This window comes from Oryctolagus cuniculus, chromosome 5 (genome assembly GCF_964237555.1).
Source record: "Oryctolagus cuniculus chromosome 5, mOryCun1.1, whole genome shotgun sequence".
Classification (NCBI taxonomy): domain Eukaryota; kingdom Metazoa; phylum Chordata; class Mammalia; order Lagomorpha; family Leporidae; genus Oryctolagus; species Oryctolagus cuniculus.
The window spans coordinates 18,637,620-18,656,979 of NC_091436.1; the positions used below are offsets into that span (position 1 = coordinate 18,637,620).

The 19,360-nt window shown below is 42.0% G+C and overlaps 1 protein-coding gene across 5 annotated transcripts in view; it reads right to left on the bottom strand.

Moving 5' to 3' along the window:
• Nucleotides 1–19,360, bottom strand: part of TAB2 (TGF-beta activated kinase 1 (MAP3K7) binding protein 2) — a 99,783-nt gene that overhangs the window by 45,492 nt on the left and 34,931 nt on the right. For 2 of the 5 annotated variants that reach the window (XM_070073460.1, XM_070073461.1), the window contains exon 3: nt 1,249–1,584. The exons of the other annotated variants lie outside the window; for them this stretch is intronic. The gene's annotated coding sequence lies outside the window, so the exon portion shown is untranslated. The remainder of the gene's footprint in view (nt 1–1,248; nt 1,585–19,360) is intronic. 5 annotated transcript variants of the gene reach the window in all.

Consider the following 19,360-nt stretch of genomic DNA (forward strand, 5'->3'; position numbering starts at 1 on the left):
AATTCAATCCCATCAAGGTGGCATGTACCAATGCCATCTCACTAGTCCCAGTGATCAATTTCTGTTCACAATTGATCATAATGATAGGACTAAGAGCCAAAGGGAGCACATAAACAAGACTAGTGTCTGCAAATACTAACTGATAGAATAAAAAAGGGAGAGAATGATCCAACATGGGAAGTGAGATACACTGCAGACCCATAGAATGGCAGATGTCCTAAACAGCACTCTGGCCTCAGAATCAGCCCTTAAGGCATGTGGATCTGGCTGAAAAGCCTATGAGAGTATTACAGGCATGGAAAGCCAAAACACTCTGGCAAAACAAACAAACAAAAAAACAAACAAAAACCTAAATGAAAGATCTCTGCGAGTGAGATCCCAGTGGAAAGAATGGGTCATCAAAGAAGGAGGTACCTTTCTCTGAAGGGAGGAGAGAACTTCCACTTTGACTACGACCTTGTCTAAATATGATCAGAGTTGGTGAACTCAAGGCTTCCATAGCCTTGGCAACTCATGACAAGAGCCTAGGGTGATTACTGATGCCATAAACAAGAGTGTCAATTTGTTAAGTCAACAACAGGAGTCACTGTGCACTTACTCCTCATGTAGGATCTCTGTCCTTAATGTGCTGTACATTGTGATTTAATGCTATAACTAGTACTCAAACAGTATTTTTCACTTTGTGTTTCTATGTGGGTGCAAACTGTTGAAATCTTTACTTAATATATGCTAAACTGATCTTCTGTATATAAAGAGAATTGAAAATGAATCTTGATGTGAATGGAAGGGGGGAAGGAGAGGGAAAGGGGAGGGTTGGGGGTGGGAGGGAAGTTATGGGGGGGGGGGAGCCATTGTAATCCAGAAGCTGTACTTTGGAAATTTATATTCATTAAATAAAAGTTAAAAAAAAAAAATCTGAAAGCCATCTCCAGAGTTGGCATTAATGTTAACATACATGAGATAAACCTACTATGTTGTATAATTTCAGAACACGTACAACATTCTTGGTTATATTACGGCTAACACATTATATATCCACTTTTTTTTCCTTAAGGGTCAACACTCCTTCCACCCACAAAATGTAAGCAGAATGTTTAAATACTGATTTTTTTTAGCATCTTAATAATTAACTTTTTATTTGGGAAACATGACACTATTCTAAACTGAAAACTTATTTCTAAAGAAGAAAACATGTAAACATGTAAAGGTGCTACAAAGCTCTATCAAGGAAACCAGCAGTTTCCTTACCTCTTGCCTTTACCCCTAATTCCTGCTTGGCAGAGGCAATCCTTGTCAACACTGAGCGGGTTCTCTGTATTCTTGCAGACTATAGGGAGCAGGTGCTTGGCTGGAGATACTGGCATCTCACATGAGTGCCTGGGTTCGAGACTTGGCTCTGCTCTCAACTTGTCTTCTACTGGTGTGTATCCCAGGAGGCAGCAAGTGCTGGCTTTCGGGGCAGGCTCTCTGGCCTGCGGGCAGGGGTCTGGGTGGAGCTCCTTACTCCAGGCATCTACTTGGCCCAGGCCTGGCAGGTGCAGACAGCAGGGGAGCGAACCAGGGGATGGGAGATTCTCTCTCTCTCTCAAATAAACAAAAGAATGAAAATGTTTTAAATCCATCTTCAAAAGAAAAAACAAGAGAGACAGAACTGTTGCTTGAATTTTCAATTTTAAACATTATGGATTTTTTTTTTACTATAGAAAATACAGTTTTGCAATTCAGTCTCAACACACATACACACACACACACCCCTCAACCTCTGCTTCTCCGCCCAGTTACTTCCTATTTTTTGCTTAAACAATATTCTATATTTATATTAGTTCCCCCTACCCCCTAAAAGTGCTGTTAGCCTAGTTACTCCATTTCTAATGAGGCAGGGACTGTCTCTCCAATGTTCTTTTCCATATTAGCGATTCAAGAAGAAAACTATGTTTTTTATGAACAAACTGTACAATATGAATCAAATGTGACTCAAGGTGACCTCCCATCAAGTCCAACAAAACAGAAAAGCTCTCAAAATTGTAACCCTGGGAGAACAAGAGAAAAAGGAAGGCAGCAGGAGGGGAGAGCCACCACTACTCCAGCTATACGTTTAGGTGAGATATATTACCTCACAGTAAATAAACTGCCTGAGAAGACATTCAAACAAACAAGCATCCAAGCAACAACTTAAAAGATAGGAAAAAATCTATAGAAGACTAAAGGTGAACACGCCTGACAATTCACCCCTTACCAAGGCCCACAAATAAGATGGGGCAGTTTGATAAAATTTTTTGGAGAGAGGAAATTACTGCATTATTTAAATTGTGCCTAACTCCAGTTATTAAATTTCTTTAAAAGGTCCTCATCTTCTGATGTAAAAATCTGATATGCACAAAAAAGCAAACAAAATATCTATATACCAATAGCACTGATTTATCAAAACTGGTACACAATTTTTAAATAAAAGATTAGGAAATGAAATATAACAGGTTTACAGAGTCAAATTTATTTATTTATTTATTTTTTAAAGATCTATTGAAAGTCAGAGTTACACAGAGAGAGCAGAGGCAGAGAGAGAGAGAGGTCTTCCATCTGCTGGTCCACTCCCCAACTGGCTGCAATGGCCAGAGCTGTGCCGATCCGAAGCCAGGAGCCTCTTCCGGGTCTCCCACGTGGGTGCAGGGGCCCAAGGATTTGGGCCATCTTCTATTGCTCTCCCAGGCCATAGCAGAGAGCTGGATCAGAAGTGGAGCAGCCGGGACTTGAACCAGCGCCCATATGGGATGCCAGTGCTTCAGACCAGGCATTAATGCACTGCACCACAGTGCCGGCCCCCAGAGTTGAATTTATTAAAGGTGTCTAGGGTTATTTAAAAAAATTTATACCTGTGCTTCCATCATATTAATATAATTATAGGAGAATACTTACACACATTATTATCTCAATGATACTCCAAAATATCATTTAGGAATATTTATTCTTGCTTTGGTGAAAAAACATATGGCTTCAGCTCTGACATGGTGGTGTACTAAAATACTTCAGACTCTCTTGTTACAAACAACTAGAACTACTGAAAAATTTCTTATATTTGCTTCAACACACAGCAGAGCTCGTAAAAAAAAAATGGCCTGGTGCCAGGAACAAAGCCAGAATTGAAAGCCATCGTAACCAAAGCAAAGTCAAAATGCTGTGGTGATACCCAGAAGAGGAGGCGGAGTTAGGAGAGGGCGGAGTACTAGTTACTAGAGCTGGACACACTGGTACTGGGCTTTCAATGATATATGGAGGGTAGACAGACTCTATGTCCATGAGACATCTTTATCTAAATGAGGTCATTTTATAAAGCCTAGATTCTGGAAAGTTTTCCTTATTGCTGTCAAAGCAGTGCAGCCTCTATCCACTGCCACACAGAAGCCACAAGGACGGATGAAGGTCACAAGAACCATGGATTCAAGAAGGAAAAGTCTCCCTTAAAAAATTAAAGTCACATGCCTGGACCATACACATGTGTGGAATGAAAATTTATACTACGGTGTAGAGAAGACACTTCAAAAAGAAAGTCTGTGGGGCCAGCACTGTGGCATAGTGGGTAAAGCCGCCATATGGGTGCCAGTTTGAGACTTGTCTGTTCCACTTCCAATCCAGCTCTCTGCCATGGCCTGGGATAGTAGTAGAAGATGGCCCAACTCCTTGGGACCCTGCACCCACGTGGGAGACCCGGAAGAAGCTCCTGGCTTCGGATCAGCCAAGCTCCAGCTGTTGAGGCTATCTGGGGAGTGAACCAGCAGATGGAAGATTCTCTCTCTCGCTCTCTCTCTAACTGTGACTTTCAAGTAAAATAAATCTTAAAAAAAAAAAAAAAAAAAAGTCAGTCTGTGGCTATGATACCATGGGGGTTCCTGGCAAAAACAAATGCAAAATCATTATGGAAGAATACTTCAATCTGGCAGCAAATGATTCCTAGAAGTTAAAAACAAAGTCAAGCTGAAGATGAACTCATGATAAATAAAATACAAAACCACAAAGAAATAATCCACCATGAGTAAGAATCAGAGGTACCAACTGCCTGATTAGAATCTAAGAATGCAAGACAACAGAACCACCTGCAGGAAGCTATAAAACAGAAGTATTTAAAATGATTGCAAAGATAAAAGAAGGAAAAGAAACCACAAAGATAAAATACAAAGTAAAAATGCAGATCAAAAGGATCAAGGAGGACTTCTGGAAACTAGAATATCATCACCAAATTGCAAAATCCAACAGCAGAAGAGGCTTGAGAACAGAAAGACTGGAGAACTGGGAGACAGTTACCACAACAGCAACCAGAGAGCACAGAGTTTATAAGGCAAATTAATGTATGAAAAGAAATAAACATATTAGAGCAAAAACATGTATCTAATGAAGGACTTCCAGCAGGAAAGCTATGAAACAATGAAGGAGAGGCAAGGTTCAGAGACAGCGGTTGAAGACACATGTCCTGAAACACATATGTGTGTTGGGGATGGGGGGAGCCACACTAAATTCAGTAAGGGAAAAATAAAAACAAAAAAAATGTGCACACACATTGCAGTGAGACAGAAGACTACCAATGACATAGAGTCTATCTTTAAAACAACCCAAGAGGCCGGTGCTGTGGCGGAGCGGGTTAAAGCCCTGGCCTGAAGTGCCAGTATCCCATATGGGCGCCGGTTCAAGACCCAGCTGCTCCACTTCCCATTCAGCTCTCTGCTATGGCCTGGGAAAGCAGTGGAAGATAGCCGGAGTCCTTGAGCCCCTGCACCTGCGTAGGAGACCCGGAGGAGGCTCCTGGCTCCAGATTGGCCAATTTGGCAGTGAGTCATCTATTGAAGATCTCTCTTTCTCTCTCTCTGCCTCTCCTTCTCTCCCTGTGTAACTCTGACTTTCAAATAAATAAATAAATAAATATCTTTTTAAAAAAGTAAAAATAATTAAAGAATATTTAAATTTGTTACCATTAGTCTGCTACAAATGTAACACACACCAATGGATGAAATATTCAAGGTATCATAGCAGAAACACTAAAAAATACTATATGGTCTTTTGAAATGTCAGGTAAATTTTGATAAAGTACTGTAAAAAATTCTATGAAAAAAGTGAAAGTCTATTTGTAACAAATCAGTTATATAGATTTTAATACTGAAGCCAGGGGCAGGCACTATGGCACAGCAGGTTAAAGCCCTGGCCTGAAGCGCCAGCATCCCATATGGGCGCCTGTTCTAGTCCCAGCTGCTCCTCTTCCTATCCAGCTCTCTTCTATGGCCTGGGAAAGCAGTAGGAGATGGCCCAGGTCCTTGGGCCTCTGCACCCACATGGGAGACCTGGAAGAAGCTCCTTGCTCCTGGCTTCGGATCAGCATAGCTCCGGCCATTGCAGCCATTTGGGGAGTGAACCATCGGATGGAAGACCTCTCTCTCTCTGTCTCTACCTCTCTCTGTAACTCTTTCAAATAAATTAAAAAAAAAAATACTGAATCCATTTGACTCAAAACAAACTCAAACAAATCCATTTCAGACTCAAAATAACTCCAAAAGCTCCTAAACCTCCTAATTCCACATTCCAATAGTGAATACTCAATTCAGGGCTTGATGTCAACATTTTCTTATTGAATTTACTTATGATCTGACTTTTTTGCTTTAGATCCACCCTTGCCTGCTACAGTCTGAAGGTTTCTGTCTCCCAGACATACCTGAGATCCCAGCCAGCAATGGGATGGTATAGGAGGTGATGTGTGAGGGTGGAAGCCTCATGAATGGGGTTAGGGCCCTTACAATAGAGGCCTAAGAGAGCTCATCTGCCTGTTCCATCACCTAAAACACAGCTAGAAGACAACAACTATGAACCAGAAGGCAGGTCCTCAGATACTGAAAGGAATGGCTCTCTGATCTGGAACTTCTTAAACCTACAGAACTGTTGAGAAATAAAACGGCTGTTAACAAGTTACCCAGTTGATGGTATTCTCTCAGAGGAGCCTGAAACAGGCTTATGACATCATCTTATTTCTGCAGCCTTGTTTAACTGTTGCTTATTTTCATAATCTATACAAGAAGTTGGGTCTTGACTTCATCAATCCTCAATTTTGGTTACAGTGTCATTTGATTTTAATTTTTTAAAGATTTATTTGAAAGTCAGAACTACAGAGACAGAGAAGAATCTTCCATCTGCTGGTTCACTTCCCAGATGGCTGCAATGGCCAGGGCTGAGCAAGGAGGAAGCTTCAGCTGGGTGTCCCACATGTGTGCAAGGGCCCAAAAACTTGGGCCATCTTCCATGGGTTATCCTAGGCACATAAGCAGGGAGCTGGATGAGAAGTGGAACAAATGGCATTTGAACCTGCATCCATATGGGATGCTGATGACGCAGGAGGTGGCTTTACCTGCAAAGCAGTGGCATCTGATATCCTATTTCAATGAGGCCACACTAAGTTTTCCATGAATACCTGATGATGATAGTTTCCAATATTTTTATGTAGTGAAGTGGAACTAACTATGACATCTATCATAGAAGTAAGTTGTCTGGAATTATCACAGACACGAGAGAACATATCATGATTAAATCAAGAAGTGTGTGAGCAGTGTCACTGATTAAATTAAGAAGTATGTGAACAGGTTCTAAGACTTAAAACTGAAAATTAAACATCCCACTGTGTCATCAATCATTTCTCTACATGCATTTGCAAGGGCTGCTGTCAGATGTTACCAAAACAAGATTTTAGTGGCAGTATGCTTCAGAGATGCTGTGGCTCAGTGTTAAGGAGGTGTCTTCACCGCTGGACTTTTTTTTTTTTTTCCACAGGCAGAGTGGACAGTGAGAGAGAGAGACAGAGAACAGAGAGAAAGGTCTTCCTTTTTGCCGTTGGCTCACCCTCCAATGGCCGCCACAGCCGGCGCACCGCGCTGATCCGAAGGCAGGAGCCAGGTGCTTCTCCTGGTCTCCCATGGGGTGCAGGGCCGAAGGACTTGGGCCATCCTCCACTGCACTCCCTGGCCACAGCAGAGAGCTGGCCTGGAAGAGGGGCAACCAGGACAGAATCCGGCACCCCGACCGGGACTAGAACCCAGTGTACCGGCGCTGCTAGGCGGAGGATTAGCCTATTGAGCCGCAGCGCTGGCTCACCGCTGGACTTTAATATGCACTGTGAATGTGGAGTGGCGGTGGCAGGTTCACTATTTCCCACTTAACCATAAACATTTTGAGGTAGAAAACCCATGGAGAAATGCTGTCATGTAAATAAGGTAATCAAAAGGCAGTGATAGGGCCAGGCAACGGGTTCTAGTCTAGTCCCGGTTGCTCCTCTTCCAGTCCAGCTCTCTGCTGTGGCCCAGAAGGGCAGTGGAGGATGGTCTGAGTGCTTGGGCCCCTGCACCTGTATGAGAGACCAGGAAGAAGCACCTGGCTCCTGGCTTTGGATCGGCATAGCGCCCGCCATGGTGGCCATTTGGAGAGTGAACCAACGGAGGGAAGACCTTTCTCTCTGCCTCTCTCTCTCACTGTCTACAACTCTACCTGTCAAATAAATTAAAAAATTAAAAAAAGGGCAATGATTAAGAAAAAAAGGCAGTGATATCTTTCTGTCTTAGCAATTTATCCTTAGGAAATAATTCCATATAAATTTAATAATATATACACAAGTAAGTTCACTGTATAGTATCCTAAAACAAAAACCCTAGAAAAAACTAAAAAGCATAAGTTTTGGGGAACTTATATAAACATTAAAATTTTAAAACCTCAGAAAATACAAGGAAAGAGGCATACAATTTTTGGCAAAACCAGACAATATATTATCAAGTAGATTATTATTTTCATTGGGGAAAATTAAAATGAGAAGGAAAACAAACCAAAAAATAGTGTTATCAGGGCAGTGAAATGGCAGAAACTTTTGGTTTATTACAAGCAACCACTGCCAAGCAAATGTTAATACATTATTTAAAGGTGAGTGCGAAAGGAAGCAGGCAGTGACAGACACTGACAGTGCAGTCTGTGCCAACCGAGCAATCTCATCAATTTTAAATGGCACATACACTTTGACTTCATGATTCTCCTTTACTGAATCTGTTTGTAGATACAGTCACATGGGCAATTAAATATATTTATCACAGCACTGTTTGCAATATGACTCACCAAAAACAAACGAAATATCTGTTAACAGTACTATATATAAACTGTGTTCATTCATATAATAGATTACTATATAGCTATTAAAAAATGAGGGGGTAAGCATTGTGGCACAGGGGGCTAAGCCACTGCTTGGGATGCCTGCATCCCACTGTTTCAGAGTGGCTGGGATAAGTCTCACCTCAGCATTCCAATCCAGCTTTCTGCTAATGAACCTGGGAGGCAGCAGATGATGGCATAACTGCCTGGGTTCCTGCCACCCATGTGGAAGACTGGGATAGCGTTCCTGGCTCCTGGCTTTGGCCTGGTTCAGCCCTGGCTATTGCAGGCATTTGGGGAGTAAACTACTAGATGGAAGATCGATCAATCTCTCTCTCTCTCTCTCTGTCAAAATTTTTAAAAAACTTCTTGTAAAGAACAAGGTGTTAATATGGATTAGTTCCCAAGATACACTATTCACTTAAGAAACAATTGCTTCTATGTGCAGAGCAGAGCTCTGTACTGTTGAGGCACATATATTAAACACACCCAGGTTTTTACATGCACAAAGTATCTCGGGGAGGATATCGAAGAACTGGTAATACTGGCTGCCTATGGGGAAGGCAATTAAGAGAGGTTTACTTTTCATCATATACCTTCTTGGTTTACTAAAAACATACACAATTTAAAAAGCAACTGATGATAATTCAACAATGTTATACTTTATATTTAAAAACATTTAATGAAAAGGGGGAAATGATGTGTTTTACATCCAGTCTTTTGCAGTTTAGATTGGGGGAGGGAGAAAGGTGGCTTAAAGATGTTATATATCCCAAGATTATCTGAAGTTCTGAACTTTAGATTAAATTTTACAACATAATTTTACACAATCTAGCTTCCTAAAATACTAAGTACTTATTTGATCAATAAAGGTTTTTGTTTTTAAAGATTTTATTTATTTTAAAGACAGAGTTACTGAGAGACAGAGAAAGAGACAGAGAGAGAGAGAGATCTCCGATCTGCTGGTTCACTCCCCAGATGGCTGCAATGGCCGGAGCTGAGCTGATCCGAAGCCAGGAGCCAGGAGCCAGGAGCCACGGGCCTTTTCCAGGTCTCCCTTGTGGGTGCAGGGTCCCAAGGACCTGGGCCACCTTCCACTGCTTTTCCAGGTGTATTAGCAGAGAGCTGGGTCGAAGTGGAGCAGCTGGGACTCAAACTGGCTCCCCTATGGGATGCCGGCGCTGCACGCTGGGGATTTAATCCGCTGAGCCACAGGGCCGGCCCCTAATCAATAAGTTTTGAGACCTGCAAAATGCAAAATTAGGCCCTACAAAATGCTCACTTACCTACTTCTTTCTATAGGATCAAATAAACAAACTGGTGTGGTAACAGAAAGGAATACAGATAAAATAAGTTCGGTAAGATGTGCTCAAAAGAAATAACCATACACGCTAAGGCATGACATCATTTTGGATAGCAGAAGCTGGGATCAGTTACAGGTGTATAACTGCGTTTTTAATGTTAAAAAGAATGTTAAAAAGAAATTGATACCCATTGAAGAACAGTGTGGAGAAAACTAAGTTTTATCTAGACATCAAGAGAAGGCGAAGGGCCAGCGCGGTGGCGCAGTGGGTTAACGCCCCGGCCTAAAGCGCTGGCATCCCACATGGGCATCGGTGTGAGACCTGGCTGCTCTGCTTCCTGTCCAGCTCTCTGCTATGGCCTGAGAAAGCAGTAGAAGATGGCCCAAGCCCTTGGGCCCCTGCACCCGCGTGGGAGACCCGGAAGAAGCTCCTGGATCCTGGGGATCGGCACAGCTCCAGCCGTTGCGGCCATCTGCGGAGTGAACCATCGGATGGAAGACCTCTCTCTCTCTCTCTCTCTCTCTCTCTCTCTGCCTCTCCTCTCTCTGTGTAACTCTGACTTGCAAATAAATAAATAAATCTTAAAAAAAAAAGAGAGAGAAGGCAAATGGCAGAGAAGCAGAATTGAACTTTTATGTATCAATATAGTTTGAAAAAGTTTTTGCAGTGATCCATCTTCATTAAAATATATATGTATATATCTCTCTCTACATACAGAGTACACATAAAAGTACAAATTATACTCTATAAATATACAAAAAGGTATATTTTGTCTCCCTAGACTCTCCCACACAACATGCACACAGCCTTTGAAAAGTTCATGAAAAATGAATTTTAAAACAATACACAGATTTCAAAAGAATTACTGCAACCAAATAAGCCTCTCTTTTAATTTCACTTTCCACAAACTTTTTGAAGTATTCTCATACGGAGACACAGAAAGGAGAGAAATAAAACATACCTTTGGAATAATTAGAAAATAGACACTGTTTAAAATGACTGCATAACAGTTCACCAAGTACATATACTATTCTTTATTCCTTCTTATAAACCAGTAATTAGGTTGTCTCTAATATTTTTTCTAAAAGCTACATTAAGCCCTTTTTTGTACATTTAATATTTCCATATTTAGATTACTTCCTTAGCACATGAACTTAACAGTAAATATTCATCATGTTCCAGGTGAAAATACAAGCTTTTAGATTTCATTTTTATTTTAAGAATGAAAGGTATCTACGCCCCTCCCCTGTCACTCCCTAGCCCCAGTAGAGCATCTTGCTTGCTAGCACCCACTAGTGATTTTCCATCCTGGATGCACATCAAAGCTAACTGTGAAAGACAGAGGCAAAATGATGATGTCTGAGGAAGGAGAATAGCAGTGGTTTGAACAGGGAGAGACCCAGACTTCCTCCTTCTCCTTGTACATTTTTTGGTGCTTGCATGAAATTTGCACAAACTACAAAGGAACAAAGCATTAGCAAACAGGGCAGCATGCTACCCTGGTTGCAGGCTATGGAAGGAGCTCTCTGAGCATCAGAGCCTGCCTTCTCCACGGCTGTGGGACTACTTGTCTCGCTGGGAAACTGAAAAAGCATCCTGAAACCTCCAACAGTACCAGGTGCCTAAGTGCTAGCTTAGTGGTATTAACACTGAAGTCTAATATTATTACAAAACTATATAGATATCATTGTATTTTTATCAGATTCTCATGTGACTGTGAGTTTTACTGCAACAAATTTATTTTAACAAGGAATAAAATACAGTTCATGTTGAATATCCAAATAGTAGGAAGAAACAAATAAAATTCACTTCTCAACTGCAGATTCTCCCTCAGCTTATGGACAAAAAGGTAAGGAGAAGACCTTTCCATTTCCATATAACCTAAAATTACATTTCAGTTTCCACAATGACCACCAGCAGTGATAATTTTTTTTCTGTAAACCATGAAATCCTGAGTTGACAGGATCTGGGAAGTTATCTTATGAAAATGTGTTACTGAAGAGGTTAAAGAAAAATTCTGCCAGACTGCCTCTTCCACTCATCAGTCCAATTCTACCCCTTAAACCAACCCCTACTCACAAATCAAATTCTCTACGTAAGTAATGTTGGTTCCAAACTGGACAGACTAATCTGTAGCCTATTCACTGTTGTATCTCAAATCCTCAGTGAACGGCAAGCAGCTGCTCTGCGAGTGTCTGTTGCAGTCCATCTTTAAACACACATCAGAGTGTGTCTAGCATGTAAGTCCACTAGAAAAAGGGGCTGTCTATCACCCAAACTCAAGCATTCTCTTGGCTAAAAGTCAGTTCTGACAGGAGCAGGGAACCTTTTTTTTTTGCCAAGGGCCATTTGGATATTTATGATATCATCTGCAGGTCATACAAAATGACCACTTCCAAATTAGCCTGCTATAGATTTACTGCACTTTGAGTCCTGCCTGCGGTTGCCTTGGCAGGATCAGATCAGATGATTTCACAGGCCTTATATGGCCCAAGGGCCAGATGTTCCCTACCCCTATATAGTACCTGTTTTGAAACTGTAAATATTTTCCAGCACATTGATACATTAGAGAACAATTTGAGCATTAAATGAGATTTTGCCATAATATCACTTGCAAGAAACATGAAAGCCACAGCCAGCTACAACAAGCTTCATACAACTTCCAGTCAACCTGAACGCACCTCGCCCGTCTGCCTGTCATGAAGCACACTGGGTCAGGTCTGGTGTCATGACTTCTCTGATTTCAGAATTCCTGTGAACTGCTCCACAGTAACTCGCAAGCTCTAACCCTTCCCAGGTTCACTTCCCTAAGCAAATTTCAGGTCTTGCTCCAGGCAAAGCACAATATTTCTGTATTAATACGTATTTCTTAACTATAAAGTGATATTTATTTATTTAGAAAGAAAAGAGTTACAGAGAGGTACAGACAGAGAGAGAAGTGTTCCATCTGCTGGTTCACTCCCCAGATGGCTGCAACCGCTGGAGCTGAGCCGATCTGAAACCAGGAGCCAGGAGCTTTTTCTGGGTCTCCCAAGCAGGTGCAGGGGCCCAAGGACTTGGGCCATTTTCTACTGCTTTCCCAGGCCATAGCAGAGAGCTGGATCAGAAGTGGAACAGCCGGGTCAGGAACTGGCGCCCATATGCGATGCTGATGCTTCAGGCCAGGGTTTTAACCTATGGCGCCACAGCGCTGGCCCCTTTTAACTGTATCTTTTAAAACATTTTCATGGATGAAGTGTTTGTTTTTTCCATAAGCTCTGTGTTGTTTTTTCTTCATGATTTTGCACAGCCAGGTGGTTGTCAGGAACCCAGATGTCCCAATTTATCAGAACTGATCAAATGTCACAACTCTCTTACCTCTTAACACCAATCTCCCCAGGATGCCCGACTGGAAGGTAGAATGTTTCAACTTATCTATTGGTTGTCAATATGATACTGACAGCTCCTTGGCACTAATTATAATTTGTGTCTGTTCTGTGCATTGGCTGACAGTAACAGAATGCAATAAGTTATTCTTTTTTTTTTCTTTTTTGACAGGCAGAGTGGACAGTGAGAGAGAGAGACAGAGAGAAAGGTCTTCCTTTGCCGTTGGTTCACCCTCCAATGGCCATTGTGGCCAGCGCACCGCGCTGATCCAAAGCCAGGAGTCAGGTGCTTCTCCTGGTCTCCCACGAGGGTGCAGGGCCCAAGCACTTGGGCCATCCTCCACTGCACTCCTGGCCACAGCAGAGAGCTGGACTGCAAGAGGGGCAACTGGGACAGAATCCAGTGCCCCGACTGGGACTAGAACCCGGGGTGCCGGTGCTGCAGGCGGAGGATTAGCCTATTGAGCTGCGGTGCCGGGCAATAAGTTATTCTTAAATAATATCTTCAAGGTGCCGGCGCTGTGGAATAGCGGGTAAAGCTGTTGCCTACACTGCTGGCATCCCATATGGGCATCGGTTCGAGGCCCGGCTACTCCACTTCCAATCCATCTCTCTGCTATGTCTTGGGAAAGCAGTAGAAGATGGCCAAAGTCCTTGGGCCCCAGGACCCACGTGGGAGACCCAGAAGAAGCTCCTGGCTCCTGGCTTTGGATCAGCGCAGCTCCAGCCGTCAAAGCCAATTGAGGAGTGAACCAGCAGATGGAAAACCCTGCCCCCCCGCCTCTTCTTCTCTCTGTGTAACTCCAACTTTCAATTAAATAAATAAATCTTTAAAAAATTCTTCAAGATAGAATAAAAGCATTGCTATACAGTTTGAACAGCTGAGTCATGCTATAATTTTAAAATTAAAATTTAAGCAAGTTTTAAAACCTTTTTTGGACTTCAATAAAAATTTCAAATTTATAATATCTAAGTATAGTCACTATATATATATATATATATAGAGAGAGAGAGAGAGAGAGAGAGAGAGAGAGCCTACATTACAGAGCTATTATACAACTATCACATCATATGCCAGTTAGGTAATATTCTGTGCATTGTACATTTAGTAAACTTCAAAAGAATTTACAAATGTCATTAATTTTTTTAAAAAGAATTCATCTGAAAGGCACAGCATCAGAGAAGTAGAGGAGGGAAGAAGGGAGAGAGAGAAAAAAGATTGATCATTCACCCACTGGTTCACTCCCCAAATGGCTACAACAGCCTGGGTTGGGCCAGGCTGAAGCCAGAGCCAGGAACTCCTTCCAGGTCTCGCATATTGGCTGCAGTGAAGCTTGGGCCATCCTTTGCTGCTTTCCCAGGTACATTAGCAGGACACTGGATTGGAAGTAGAGCAGCTGGGACTTCAACCAGCACTCCAATATGGAATGCTGGTGTTCCAAGCAGTGATTTAAATCATTGTACCACAACGCCAGACCCCAAATGTCATTAATTTAACCTAAAAAAATCTCAATTTTTTTTTGCAAATTATTGGAATATTTCTTGGGAGCATGACACTATAATTTTACCACAGCAAAGCACTTTTCAAAAAAAATCTATGATATAAAATTATTTCTCTAGATAAAAACCCAAGAATTATAGCTATGCAATAACAAACATAAAATTCAAATACTAACACCATTTAAGATAAAAATAAGATAATAAAATCAATATTTAGCACAAAATTTATCATAAAAGTCATAGGAGGCTGGTGTTGGAGCGTAATAGGAAAAGCCACTGCCACCTGGTTAGTGACCAGCGGATGGAAGTTCTCTCTCTCTCCCCCTCCCACCCAACTCCAACTTTCAAAATCAATCGATCAATCTGTTCTTTTAAAAAGCTGTGTTATTTAATTAGTTCATACAGGTGAACAGTTATTTGCAAGATAAAAAGAACAGAACATACCAAATCTGTCATCCAAATGCTATGGGTTTCAGATTGTTATTTAAATCCATAGGGAGTCAAAGACTGTGACCCTAAGCCTGATAACTCAACTTCATAAGCCTACAATAATTCACTTTCTAATGAAAAGCAATAAGCATTAACAGTTGAAGAAACACCATGATCTACACTAACTCCTCTTAAAAAGAAAACTTCCCAGTATTCTCATTGAATGCACTGCCTCAGGCCATGAATGTGACCAATTTCTTATGGTTAAAGGGCTTACCAGCTCTAAGTCCTTCTTAAAGGAATGTGCAAGTCAGCCTCACTTGGCAATTTATGTGTTGTGGTTTTGTGGTGGGTGCTACCATTTTCTAAGGATCAAGGAGAGTGCAATAAATCTGAGACAGAATGGTTATACTTCACCAAAACACATTATATAATTGACTATCCTGTACACATTTTCTAATTCACATCTCATTTTTATTTTCCAATACATTAGGGCTTTAAGATGGAAACAAAGTTAGCTTTCTGTGCCCCTTTCCCTGTCGATTTTTGATAATCTATCCTGTGTATGAATACCTTTACAAGAAAACAGGAACTAAGTATATTAAGTGACTATTTACAGGTAAAAGGGAAAAGAGGAGAAAAGAAAATTAAAGTGCTGACGTCGCGGCTCAATAGGCAATCCTCTGCCTTGCGGCGCTGGCACACCAGGTTCTAGTCCCGGTCGGGGCGCCGAATTCTGTCCCGGTTGCCCCTCTTCCAGGCCAGCTCTCTGCTGTGGCCAGGAAGGCAGTGGAGGATGGCCCAAGTGCTTGGGCCCTGCACCCTCGTGGGAGACCAGGAGAAGCACCTGACTCCTGGCTTTGGATCAGTGCGGTGCGCCGGCCGCGGCGGCCATTGGAGGGTGAACCAACGGCAAAGGAAGACCTTTCTCTCTGTCTCTCTCTCTCACTGTCCACTCTGCCTGTCAAAAAAAAAAAAAAAAAAAAAAATACCTTAAGTATATTTTGATGTGCATGCACAGGAGAGGCTCAGAAAGGACACATGCTATTTTGAAGACGGGCTAGCTAGGACACATGGATGCCCATCCAAGGAGATGAAGCCATCTTTTATGTTTAAATATGCATTTTTATGCATAAATATGTATCACTTATTTTTTTAAAGATTTATTTATTTATTTATTTGAGAAGTAGAGTTACAGACAGTGAGAGGGAGAGACAGAGAAAAAGGTCTTCCATCCACTGGTTCACTCCCCAGATGGCTGCAGCAGTCCAGAGCTGTGCCGATCCAAAGCCAGGAGCCAGGAGCTTCTTCCAGGTATCCCACATGGGTGCAGGGGCCCAAGCACTTGGGCCATCTTGTACTGCTCTCCCAGGCCATAGCAGAGAGCTGGATGGGAAGAGGAGCAGCCAGGACTAGAACCGGTGCCGGCGCTTCAGGCCAGGGTTTTAACCCGCTGTGCCACAGTGCCGGCCCCAAATATGTATCACTTATATATAATTAAGCATAAGCTTATAATAATTAGAATAAAGATTTTTCCCTCTATATTATATATATAGCATTGCTTATATTCTGGTATGTGGATAGGGGAGTGAGAGTGCAATTATCTGAAAGTACCTGACTTTGCCAACTACTGGTCCTTTCAAAAGACTCAAAGCCCTTGCTGTCTATGCTGAAACTGTTACTAAAGTATAGCTAACAGCTCCAGTAATGAGTGTTAGACTATCTGAAAGATATTTACAGTGATATTTTATTTTTAAAATTTTATTTATCAATTTGAGAGACAAAGAGACACATACGGGAAACTCCTATCCGCTGTTTCAGTCCATAATGTGCCTGCAGTGATCTAGCCTGGGGCATAGCGGGGAGCCAGGAACTCAATCCAGGTCTCTCCGGTGGGTAGCTGGACCTAATTATTTGAGCCATCACCACTGCCTTCCAGAGTTTGCACTGGCAGGAAGCAGGGGTTAAGAATCAAATTCAGGTATGTCGTTATGGGATGAGAACCTCTTAACTTCTGGGCTAAATGCCTACTCCTTTACAGTTACATTTTAATTTACGTGTTGCTTATGGGTTTATATGTTTAGGTCCATGATTAATCATAACTTAAGTCTCCTAATGTATAAACTAAGGTTAAAACAAAAAAGCCAGGTCCCTTTTTTCACCCAAAGCCCAATTCAAGGTGAACTATTATTACTTAAGTCCTCAAGTTGAGTAAATACTACTCATCTACCAAGGAGAAAGTTTAATGATTACAAGTGTTACAGGATTATAGAGAAGTAGTTTACTGTTACCATTAAGCATCAGAAGCCCTCAATACCCTTTGGAAATTTATAATACACAAAGATGGCTAAGACACATTGTTCTCTCCTGAGTTTACAGCATAATCACCCTGGTTCAGCACTTTGAGCCAAGGCTTGTGCTAAATAAATGCTTAACACTTATTCTCACAATATTCCTATATTGAGGATTAAATGAGAAATTACAAGTAAAACTCTTCATACAATGCCTGACAAATACCCATAGAAGAATAAATGTTATCCTTAGTGCTAACAGATCTTCAATGGATTCCCACTGTCCACGAATTAAGTCCATAGTCCTTTATCTGACGTTTGAAAACATGCATGACATCGTTCAATCTCCCATTATATCCCCACTACTCTTTTCTTTTTTTAAGATTTATTTATTTATTTATTTGATAGGTGGAGTTACAGGGAAGGAGAGGCAGAGGCAGAGAAAGAGAGAGATCTTCCATCTGCTGGTCCACTCCCCAAATAGCCAAAAGGGCCAGGGCTGGGCCAGGCCGAAGCCAGGAGTGAGGAGCCAGGAGCTTCTTCAGGATCTCCCATGTGGGTGCGGCACTTGGGCCATCTTCTGCTGCTCTCCCAGGAGCATTAACAGGGAGTTGGATCAGAAGTGGAGCATCTGGGACTTGAACCAACGACCATAAGGGATGCTGGCTCTGCAGGTGGCAGCTCAATCCACTATCCCATAGCACAAGCCCCTCCACCCCCCAATATTTTTTAAGCACCCTGAACTGCTCATAATTTCTGTAGGAGAGTATATATTTTTGTACTCATAATTTAGAAATACCTTTGCTACTTTCTAAAGAATTCTTTCTAGTTCAGGAGAAATATTATCTTATTCACTAAATTTATTCTCTCTGGTACTCCCAAGAATACTGTTTGCATCTGTATCAGGACGTTTTTTTCTTTTCTTTCTTTCTTTCTTTCTTTCTTTCTTTTCTTTTCTTTTTTCTTTTTTTTTTTTTTTTACAGAATGGATAGTGAGAGAGAGACAGAGAGAAAGGTCTTCCTTTTGCCGTTGGTTCACCCTCCAATGGCCGCCGCGGCCGGCGCGCTGCACTGATCGGAAGCCAGGAGCCAGGTGCTTCTCCTGGTCTCCGATGCAGGAGTGGCCATCCTCCACTGTACTCCTGGGCCACAGCAGAGAGCTGGACTGGAAGAGGGGCAACCGGGACAGAATCCGGCGCCCGGACCGGGACTAGAACCTGGAGTGCCGGCGCCGCAGGCGGAGGATTAGCCTATTGAGCCATGGCGACGGCCAGGATGTTTTCATACTACCTTTATTCCTCTGTATCCTCAGGGGTTTGGTTCCCAGAATCCCCCTCCCCTGAGGATACCAAAATCCATGGGTGTTCAGACCCCTTATACAATACGGTATTGTATTTGCACGTAACCCACACACTCTTCCCACATGCTTTAGACCACTATAGATTACCTACAGTGCCTAATACAGTGTAAACACTATGCAGGCAGTTGCCACACAGTACTGTGCAGGGAATAATGACAAGAACCAGTCTGTCCTCCTTGGCTCAGCCTGTGGATGTGGGACCTGACTGCGCTTGTCTGCAGGCTCACTGAAACAAGGCATTCACTTCTACATCCCTACCATCCCTATCAGTTATTTACACACAATTCACATTCAATAATGTAGAAAATTTTTACAGTACTAGTAGCGCCATTCAGAATACTAAGACTTGATATGGATATGCAAGTCTTTCTTCCAGTTCCCTTCAATTCCCCTACCATTGGTAACAGTCCTGTTATAATTCTTTTAGAAGCTCTTTTTCCAGTCCCAATTCAACACACAGTGAGACATAATTCTTTCAATACCAACCAAATGATGGGGCACACTGTCAGTGCCCTCATGCTGCCTACACTGGCTGGCGTGAAACGTAGTATGCATTACTAGCACTGGGGAGGAGATGCCAGGAAGGGGCTGGCACAGGCAGGAACATCAGGATCATCCTATAAACTTGTAATTGGGATACAAATTCTTTCTTTCAATTTGGGTAATCTCTAACCTAGATGAAAGGAAGTTTAAAATCAAAAGATATGTATAGTTAAACACCCACTTAGTAAATACTGTCATCTTTTATGGATTGCTTCTAAATCTATACAAATTCATAAAAGCAATACATGTCCTGAAAAGCTAACTGACCTTGGCCCTCTAATCATTCCCTCCAGGTCAGAATCTAGGGCATTAGGAAACTTCCATTTTTAGTTTTGCTGTAACATTCCAGGACAATTCCAACTGGCTTCCTCTGAGCAATCCAGTAAAAAAAATTAGAAATGTTAGCTATCT